This window comes from Meriones unguiculatus, chromosome 10 (genome assembly GCF_030254825.1).
Source record: "Meriones unguiculatus strain TT.TT164.6M chromosome 10, Bangor_MerUng_6.1, whole genome shotgun sequence".
Lineage (NCBI taxonomy): Eukaryota > Metazoa > Chordata > Mammalia > Rodentia > Muridae > Meriones > Meriones unguiculatus.
The window spans coordinates 91,055,711-91,064,911 of record NC_083358.1 but is presented as its reverse complement, the minus strand read 5'-3'; the positions used below and the strand labels follow the sequence as shown (position 1 = coordinate 91,064,911).

The window sequence follows — 9,201 nt, the reverse complement described above, 5'->3', positions numbered from 1 at the left end:
AATTGCAAAAGACATTCCCTTCTGTCTCCTTAGAAATTAGCCTCAATGATCCCTTCTACATGCTGTTTGTTACAGTGATACAAGGAGCTGGATTGAAAAGAAATTGCAAACCAAATATTTAGCCCCTTGAAACTTCCCATAAATGTTTATTACCCAGAACTAACAATTCATGATGATGGTAGTGATGTGTGGTGGTTTGACTAAGAATTGACAGCCCATAAGCTCATATATATATATATATATATATAATTAATGTTTAGTTACTAGGAGGTAGAACTGTTTGGAAAGTATCAGGAGTTATGGTCTTGTTTAGAGTAGCTCTAGCCTTTTGGTAGGAGGTGGGTCCCCGAGGGTGGGCTTTGAAGTTTTAAAAGCCTTTCATAGTTCAGTGTCTGTCCGTATGTGTGTCTGTCTGTGTGTCCGTCTGTCTGCCTGTCTCTCTGTCCCTGCTGCCTATATATTATCTTTGCTTCCACCACTATGTGTTTCTGCTTCTACTATGATGGTAACAGACTTAACTTTTTGAAACTGTCAGCAAAGCCCCGATTAAATGCTTCCTTCTATAAGAGTTGCCTTGGTCATGGTGTCCCTTTACAGCAATAGATCACTGACTATGTTTAAATTTTAAACATAGAATGTGCATATATGTATTCAGTATATGAATATGATATATGGAGCAGCTATGGAGGTTAATTATGATAAGCTTGTTTGGACGAGAAACAAATCGCTGGGAGATTAGTGCAACACACCTGCAGTTGTATCTGTTCAGCTGTATGCAATGAGACCCTGACGTCTCTGACCTAATAGACGGTTGGATGTTTCAGAGATCCCAAATATGACAGTATTGTTGGACAGAGTGAAATATAAGACAAAGGGAGTCTGGGGAGCAGATGTATTGAGAGCTAAGTCTTGCCCAGTTTCTCTTACTAAATCTTCTTTCCTATGTTTACTGGCCATGGTAATATTAACTCTTTGCTTGGTCATAACCTCCTGTTAAGTCAGACTGAAGTGTCAAGTTTCCTGTAGTAAACTATGTTATAAGCATTTTATATTTGTCTTTGATACTTAGTCTCTTGTTTCTGCCATTAATTGTATAATATTCTCAGTCAATAAAACTTAAAATGTTGATACTCTTTTTTTTCTCCTTTTTCTGCTTATGTTAGTAAGTTAACTACAAAGATGGTTTAGTAAGGATTTTTATTTCTGTAATAAAACATCACAACCAAAGTCTTCTGCTTTGAGAAGTAATTTGTTTCTTTGATAACCTCGCCTTTGATACATTTAGAAGTGACATTGATTTTCAGTTCACTTAGCTTTATTCTTGCTTAAGAATGGTAATTACAGTATGGTTAGCCTGTATTATATGGCTAATATATATTCACTTCAACTTCAAGTGGATATTAGCCATATAATACAGGATAACCATACTACAATGCGTAGACCTAAAGAAGCTAAGTAACAATGAGGATCTTAGGGAGGATGCTTAATTTTCATTCAGAAGAGCAAATAGAATTGACACCAGATATTGTTGAAGAGAGGAAATGGGATGGGAGCCTACCATAGATGTCCTCTAAAAGACTCCACCCAGCAGGAGATTGAAGCAGATGCTGACACAATCAAACTTTGGGCAAAGCACGGGGCTTCTTATGGAAGAATGGGGGATAGAAGGACCCAAAGAGGACAGGAACTCCACAAGGAGACTAGCAGAGCCAACAAATCTAGGCCCAGAGGGGCCTGCAGAGATTGATGTTCCAACCAAAGAAAATGTATAGAGAGGACCTAGCCCCCTTGCTCAGATGTAGCCAAAACATGGCTCATTTTTCAAGTGGGGATCCTAGTAAGGGGAACAGGGGCTGTCTCTGACATGAACTCTGTTGACCTGCTCTTTGATTATTTCCTCCTGGTGGAGCAGCTTTGCCAGGCCACAGAGAAAGAGGAAGAGTCCTGATGAGACTTGATAGGCTGGAGTTAGTTGGTAGGGGAGGATGACTCCTCTCTTTGTGTGGAAAATAGAGGGAAGAAGGAGAGATGAGGTAGAGAGCTATGATTGAGATATAAAATGAATAAATTTTTAAAAATTAGTGCAAACTTAAAAAGGTAATTACAGCTTCCAAGCTTGTTCTTCTCAGACCTATTATTTTCTTTTCCACCTTATTAATAAAACAAAGTACACTCACTTTTCTAGAACAACCTGAGTACTTGATCTAGGTAAGTACCTAGTACGTTTTGAATTTTATCCTCTAGCATTTAAGGTTTTTCTAGGAAAGCTAGATTCTGTGTATTGTCGTCCCTGCTTAACTTGACAGTCTGCTTCCTTTGTTTTTTTTTTTCAATAAACTTTATTTCCTTTACTGTCTTAGTCTTTTTTTCTTTGCTTCATAATCATAATTGGTGAGTAACAGGCATTGGGATTTACAGATTATGAATACATAATTAAATTATAATTATATAATTAATTGTTATATAATTATGGAAAGTTTAAAGGATATACTCAGAGAAGATCCAGCCTCCTAGCAGAAAACTGCTGGGAGAAAAAGCCCTTTTAGGAACAAACATCTGGAGGAGGTTAATAAAAACATGGAGGATGCAGGCATCTTACAAAATGCCTAATCTGGAGTCCTGATTGCAGACCACCAACTCTGTTTCCTCTTCCATCCTAAATGGTGAAGTTGGCCTGCTTCAGTCTCGTATATTTTTCCTTTGAATTCTCTCCATTTCAGTCTTGACTTTCCAGGACAGTGAATTCTTGGTCTGCCCTAAGGACCAATCTCAGCTAACATCAGCCTCCATATTATACCTCTTGTACACATTTTAAAGTTGTTTGTCAGAAAAACTTGGTTTTCTTTAAATATGTGAAATGAAGTTTTCTAATCTCCTCCATATTTATATTGCTTTTGAATGGAATTCTTCAGTTGTATAAAGTAGATCTTGCATAACTATGTTATACACAAACATATGAGTTGATATTTGAGAAAATAACTTATTTAAACTTATTGATAGAGGAAACTATGAAACTATTCAATTTAAAAATGTTTCTTCTTTCTTTGCCCCAAACCCACATTACAGTTATTTTCTTAAGTTTATCACAACAGGGGTTGGGATAGCAAATAATTCACTGTCACAAACCTCAACAGGTAATTGGAAAGATCTATTGCTAGGAGAAACTTGTCCTTTCCACAAAGAGCTGAGCTATTAATGCTGTCAACATTCATATATTCTGTCATCTCAAAAAAGTTATTAATGTTGAATTGACCTCATAAACAATTGAAGAGCTGAACATTACTTATAATAATGGGTAAGTTCTGTTCCAATACAAATAAATGCTTGAAAATTATTAATCATATCGAACAATGCCATTGTATAAAATGTGGGGAAAGAGTAATTTGGAATTTCTGATAAGTAATCCTCAATTTCTTGAAAAGAGGCAGTACAAGATTCGACTATCAGTGCCTTACTCCAAGGTAAGACTTCTAACAGAAATATATTCCTCCACTAGTGGACCATATTGTTAGTGTAATGTTCATTCTGCAAAGAATTAACTCCTCTTGCGAACGGACCTCACATCTCCAGAGACATGAACATTTAAAGCTCTGTCAGGAACAACTCCACATTTGGCTAAGGCCGAGGATCTGGCTTGCTTCCATGTATGTGGACCTATCTGCATTGCCCCCGTGGCATGCCTGGGTTGGCTACCCAGAGGCTATTTAAGCTGTGGGCTGGCTTTCCCCGGGATCCGAGGATTGTTCAATGTTCCTGAATAAACTGCATTGAAAAAAAAAAAAAATAAAGTTATGTTGATTAATTTTTGTCATTGCAGCTAAGTCTGATAAGAAGCAACGCAAAGACAGGATGTTCATAGTACTGAATAAGCTCTATTGAGGCCAAAGGAGTGGCAAATGGCACCTGTCACAAGCGTGGCAGCAGCCATGTGAGGTGGCCGCATACATCCATCCGCAGCCAGGAAACAAAGATAAAACATGACACAGAAGCACTGGGAAGGAATTAGGCAGGCTTCAATTCCTAAATGTTTGCCTCTTGTTCATTTCCATCTCTTAAATATTCCCAAAATTCCTCAAGGCAATACTACCAGTTAGGGACCAACTGTAGAACCATAACTTTGTGGCAGACATTTTACATTCAAACAATAGCATCAAGTAATATCATTATTTGAGTTTTCTCTTAAATTAAATAACCGCAGTTGTGCAGAATGTGCTGTGCAATATTTTACTTTCCTTATTTTTGAGAATTTTGTTTAGGTTGCAAAATTTGAAGAACGATTATGAATTTTAAGATTATAAAAGATTATATTATTTCCTGCGCAGTTCTTATAGGTATCAATAATTTGTCATTAACTCCACTCCATATTCACTGTAATTTACCATGCTGTGAATAAGAAAAATGAATGCTCATTAGATGATTGGGGTGACACATCCTAGTAATCCTAGCACATACGAGGTCCGGGAAGGAATAGGAAAAGTTCAGTATTATCCTTTGCTACCTAAAGAATTCAAAATCAGTCTGAGCAACTAGCACAAGTCCATGTCACAAAACAAATAAAAATAAACCCCAAAGTGAATGACTACATTGAGCTTTATAGAATCAAAGAATAAGAAACTCTGGGAAGTGTTATTAGATTCATTTAAAATTAATATAAAATTATTCTTCAAAATTCAGGATGTTCAGAAAAATAGAAAATTGCAGAGGTTATTTTGTTCACAATAAATGCCAGATATTAATGAACGTAGGTAAAGATCCTCTACCACCAAAAACATTAAATAACTTAATAATAAGAACACTTTCTTATATCTCCATTGAATCAATTAAGAAATAAAAGCCATCAGAGAAGAAGTGAGTGAACGACTTATAAAGTAACGAAACACACACGTTATTAAAATTTTATTTTTTCCTAGCCAGATACAATAGGGAAATATGAAAACTAAAGAGCCTGCATTAGTACTGTCAAACAAATATTCTCTGAGAAAATCCTTGACAGGATACTTCCTTGACAGGGAAGTTGAGGCATGAAGCTAAGTGTTGCTCTCTACCAGTTTTAAACGCTTTGATGGGGAACTCTGGGGTTTGTTGTTTAGGGCTATAAAAAAAAAATCAAATGATAAACAATGTTTTAGGATGATGTCACAATAATAATAAATTAAATTACTTTAGGCACTCTTTGTTATCCACATAGTAAGAATAATTTTGAGAAATGCTCTAGAATGGTAAGAGATTTATTTTTTTTTTAAATACCCTAATTTTAAGCATCATTTTCTTGGTAATTTAATATGTGCAGTTGGGTCTATTTTACATGTTTACATTACATAGATCATAAAGATTGCTTTCTGTCAAATAAATTGTACAGAATTCTTACCGGATATTTCTCTGGTTTTATTGTTATCTTGGCAACTGGATTATTTTTATTTTTGTAACCATAAAAATTAAAAAAAAATAAGCTGTAAAATGTATTATATGTCACCAGTGAAAATTTTTATCTAAATAAATAAATAAAATTACAGGAAGTTAGAGCCTTTGAAACACATAGCACGAAATGAGGTGTCTTCATCAAATCCCTTCCTTTGGAGCTCAAGGAACCCTGAAAAAGAGGAGACAAAGGACATAAGACCCAGAATAGACAGAGGACACCAGGAGAACAAGACCCTCTGAATCAACTAAGCAAGTTCATGTGAACTCACAAAGACTAAAGCAGAACCTTCATTGAGACTCCTCTTGAATACCCTGGTGTCTCTCTGGAAATCCTGTAGTTTGGGATCTGTAGGGCTGGCCTTTTTATGTTCTCTGGCAGTTCATTAGTGGTGTAGCTGTTGACCAATGTGGGCCAATTCAAGACCCTGCATCTGGGCTGAGAGGTCTCTGAGATGGTCAGTCCACTGGCTCTCTTGCTCCTATGCACAGAGGGACAGCTGGCCAGCAACCTCCACGATTAGGCCCACCTCTCCCCTACTGCCTAGGTGAGGTACAGGGCCTGCCCTACAAGGGAGTGTTAAAGCGAGTGCCTGACACAGCCAGTTCTCCCCCTTTCGTGACTCTGGTGCCAGCTCTCCTGCCTGCCACTGGTGACAAGGAGTAAATGGAAGTGAAGGGCTCTCTCTCACACACACTGGTGGCACCACATAGCAGACAAGAGGCAGCGCTGGCTCACCCAGAGACACACCCTAGGGGCCAGCTTGCCTGCAATCCCCACATCATCACCTCAATCGTGCTGCCAAGGTGAGTTACAGGGCCTACTCTCCTGAGTGCTGCTGGTGAGAGAAAAGACCAGCTCTCCTGCTCTGATGATCTTGGTGGCAGCTTTCCTGCTTGCTTTAGGTGGCAAGGAGATGCATCCCTCTCCCTTGCCCATATCACCTGAGGGCAGACAAGTGGCAGGGCTATCTCTCAAACACCCACGCCCCCATGGCAGGCTCATGCATGCCCCTGCTATCATGGATCAGCTGTAGTGTGCTGCTCAGGCAAAATGCAAGAGCCCCTCTACCAAGGGCTGCAGCTGATGAAAGGCAGGGACAGCTCTCCTACTCTCATGACCCTAAGGGCCAGGACTCCCACCTATCACAGGTGTGAGGGGTGAGGTGAAAGGAGATTATCTCTGCCATGTTCACATCCTCTCACAGGAGATGTTTAGCTGGTCCATGCATATCCTCAGGACTGGCTCACTTGCAACTCCAGCCATATGCCGAGCCTGCTCTCCTGAGGACAGCAGCTGGCTGGGGCAAGGTCAGCCTTCCTGCACTCATGCCTCCAGAGCTGTTGTCCAGGTGATTGGTGGGCCCAGTTCTGCACAGCCCTCAGATACGTGTCCCCTCAAAGAACAGCAGCTCAGACCAGGAACATCAACAAAGCCCTGCTTCTGCAGGGCCAAGAACCTTGATGTCAGAATAGGCTAGGACCCAACTGTCCTCCCGGGGGGCATCACTGGCCACTCACATCAGGGCTGTTTAGTCTCCAGTTCTGACTCCATTGTGTGTGGGCACAACAAAAGGATGTACCCACACCCTTCTGTTGCCGTTTCTTCACCAGTCTCTTGCTCTTCACACTGATGCCCAGGGTCTCTGACTCTCTGGAGTCTTCTAAGGAGTGGTCTCAATAGTGCTGTGCTCCACGTGTATCATGGCATCAGGCAGGGGGTCCCCTGAGCATGGTTTGCCACCCCAGGCCTGTACAGTGCCCAAACAGTGGTCATCTCAGGACTAGCTCGCTGTCCTGCTCCGCGGCACTGGTCTGGTGGTCATCTCCGCCTTGATGTTTTCAGGGAACTTTAGGCTACTAACCATTCAGATGTCCACGGGTCAGAACACCGAGCATAGACATGGCTTTTCTCCTCTCTGCCGCTCCTGGCACACATGTAACACAGCAGCCACACCTGTCCTGCCTCCAGGAGCAGGAAATCCTGGTACTTTCAAGTAAAAAAAAAAAAAAAAGTATGAAAACTTCTACTGTACTTAATATGAAAATTTAAATCTTAAGGAACTGCTTAATCGTTTTCTAAACTGCGTTCCAAATCAAACTTTATTTTCAAGTCCTACTCAAATATATATTAAACCAAATAACAAATAATATACTTTAACTGTATTTTAGCTTTAAAGGGCCAACAATCAATTTACAGCATAATCACATTTTATTTATCTTATTTTGCCCACAGTTTTACTATGCCAATTACTAAAGTATTTTATCCTGATTTCAAATCTCTTTGTAAAGTAATAATACACATAATTTATTACAGAAGAATAATTCAGTAGACACATTGATTGACTTTTAAATAACCACAGGCTGATCATGTCCTTGATAACTTGTCAGTTTAGCCTAGAGCTGGTGAAAATTTTCTGTTACTTGATAAATAACCTCATGGAGCTCTTTGGAAAACAAACATTAATCAAATGACTCACATGACCAAATCTTACTTTCTTGGTTTTTACTTCATGATTATTTCCACATTTATTTTTCTTTCCAGTGTACTGAGCCAGATTTTTTTTTTCTGAGAAGAACATCTTAAAGATTGTGGTTTCTGAAGGAGGACCTCATGAAATAGAAATCCAAAAAATCCTGTTACAATAATTCCTTAAGTCTCCCTAACTTCTAAATAATGTTTTCTGTGATGTTACCTTGTAGAATATGAAATAATTAGTAACGGAGGTATCCATTTCTTGTTTCTAATGCAAATCTTATCAGTAAACCCTTACAAAGCTAGATTTCACACCAACATTCCCAAAAGCCTTCTATTTCAGACGTAGATCATTCTTTTTTTTAAGAATGTATTTTACCCAGTCTTTAAAAAATTAGTACTTCTATACAATGTATCTATATCAAGGACCCCCGTTCAAATGTATCTATATCAAGGAACCCCGTTCATCTTTTCACCTTTAACAGGTTTTGCCTGCTGGGACAATGAGTCAACATGTTGACTTGACTTTGTGCAGGTAACCACAGCAACAGTGAGTTCACTGTGTGAAAGGCCATGACAAGCTCAGAACACAGCTCTTCACAGCACCCTCTGGTTCTTAGAGTATTTCTGAACTCCCCTTAGATATTTTCAGAGCATTGGATGGGTTGGTACAGGGACGATTCCTAAAATACTAAATGATAAAAATGTGGTTCTCTATGAATAGATAAAAGCAGTTAGTGAATTGAAAGTGTTACATAAATAAAAAACAATTTAAAACTTAAAACACAATGGGAATTATCATTAGTAAATTACCAAGTTGGAAGTGTTATGTACTTTCACTTGTCAGCATAGATTGTAGGACATGTTAATTCTTATAACGTTAAAATTTTGAATATGAGTCCTCAATATGAATTAATTCATCTCAAGAAATTTTTGCACACAGAATATATTAATTTCTTAAGAATTAAGAAAGGGAAATGGTAAATTAGAAGCCAGAAGAAGGAAAGTGGAAAACAGGTGGCATAACTGTGAAATACAAGTAAAGAAAAGTGGAGAGCTCTATCCCAAACATGGCACCTGGCACACAATTCTGGAGTTGAATATTGAAATGAGTGTGTTGTTATATAGCCTCATTTTGATTTTAAAAGTGGACTATTGATTTTATTTTTTTTATGCTTTAAGATTTATTTAAGATTTATAATTCAAAGTATGTGTGAGTATCTTAAACAAAAACAATAGAAGAATACACGAGGTATTTTCTGATTTTAACATAAAAATATTGGTTATTTCTGAGGTATATAGTTCAA

General features: G+C 38.4%; 1 non-coding gene across 1 annotated transcript; it reads right to left on the bottom strand.

Moving 5' to 3' along the window:
• Positions 1 to 7,266: 7,266 nt before the first annotated feature.
• Positions 7,267 to 7,397, bottom strand: LOC132646178 (small nucleolar RNA SNORA17). Its single transcript, XR_009584302.1, has one exon. It is a non-coding gene; the product is annotated as a small nucleolar RNA SNORA17 (small nucleolar RNA).
• Positions 7,398 to 9,201: the final 1,804 nt, after the last annotated feature.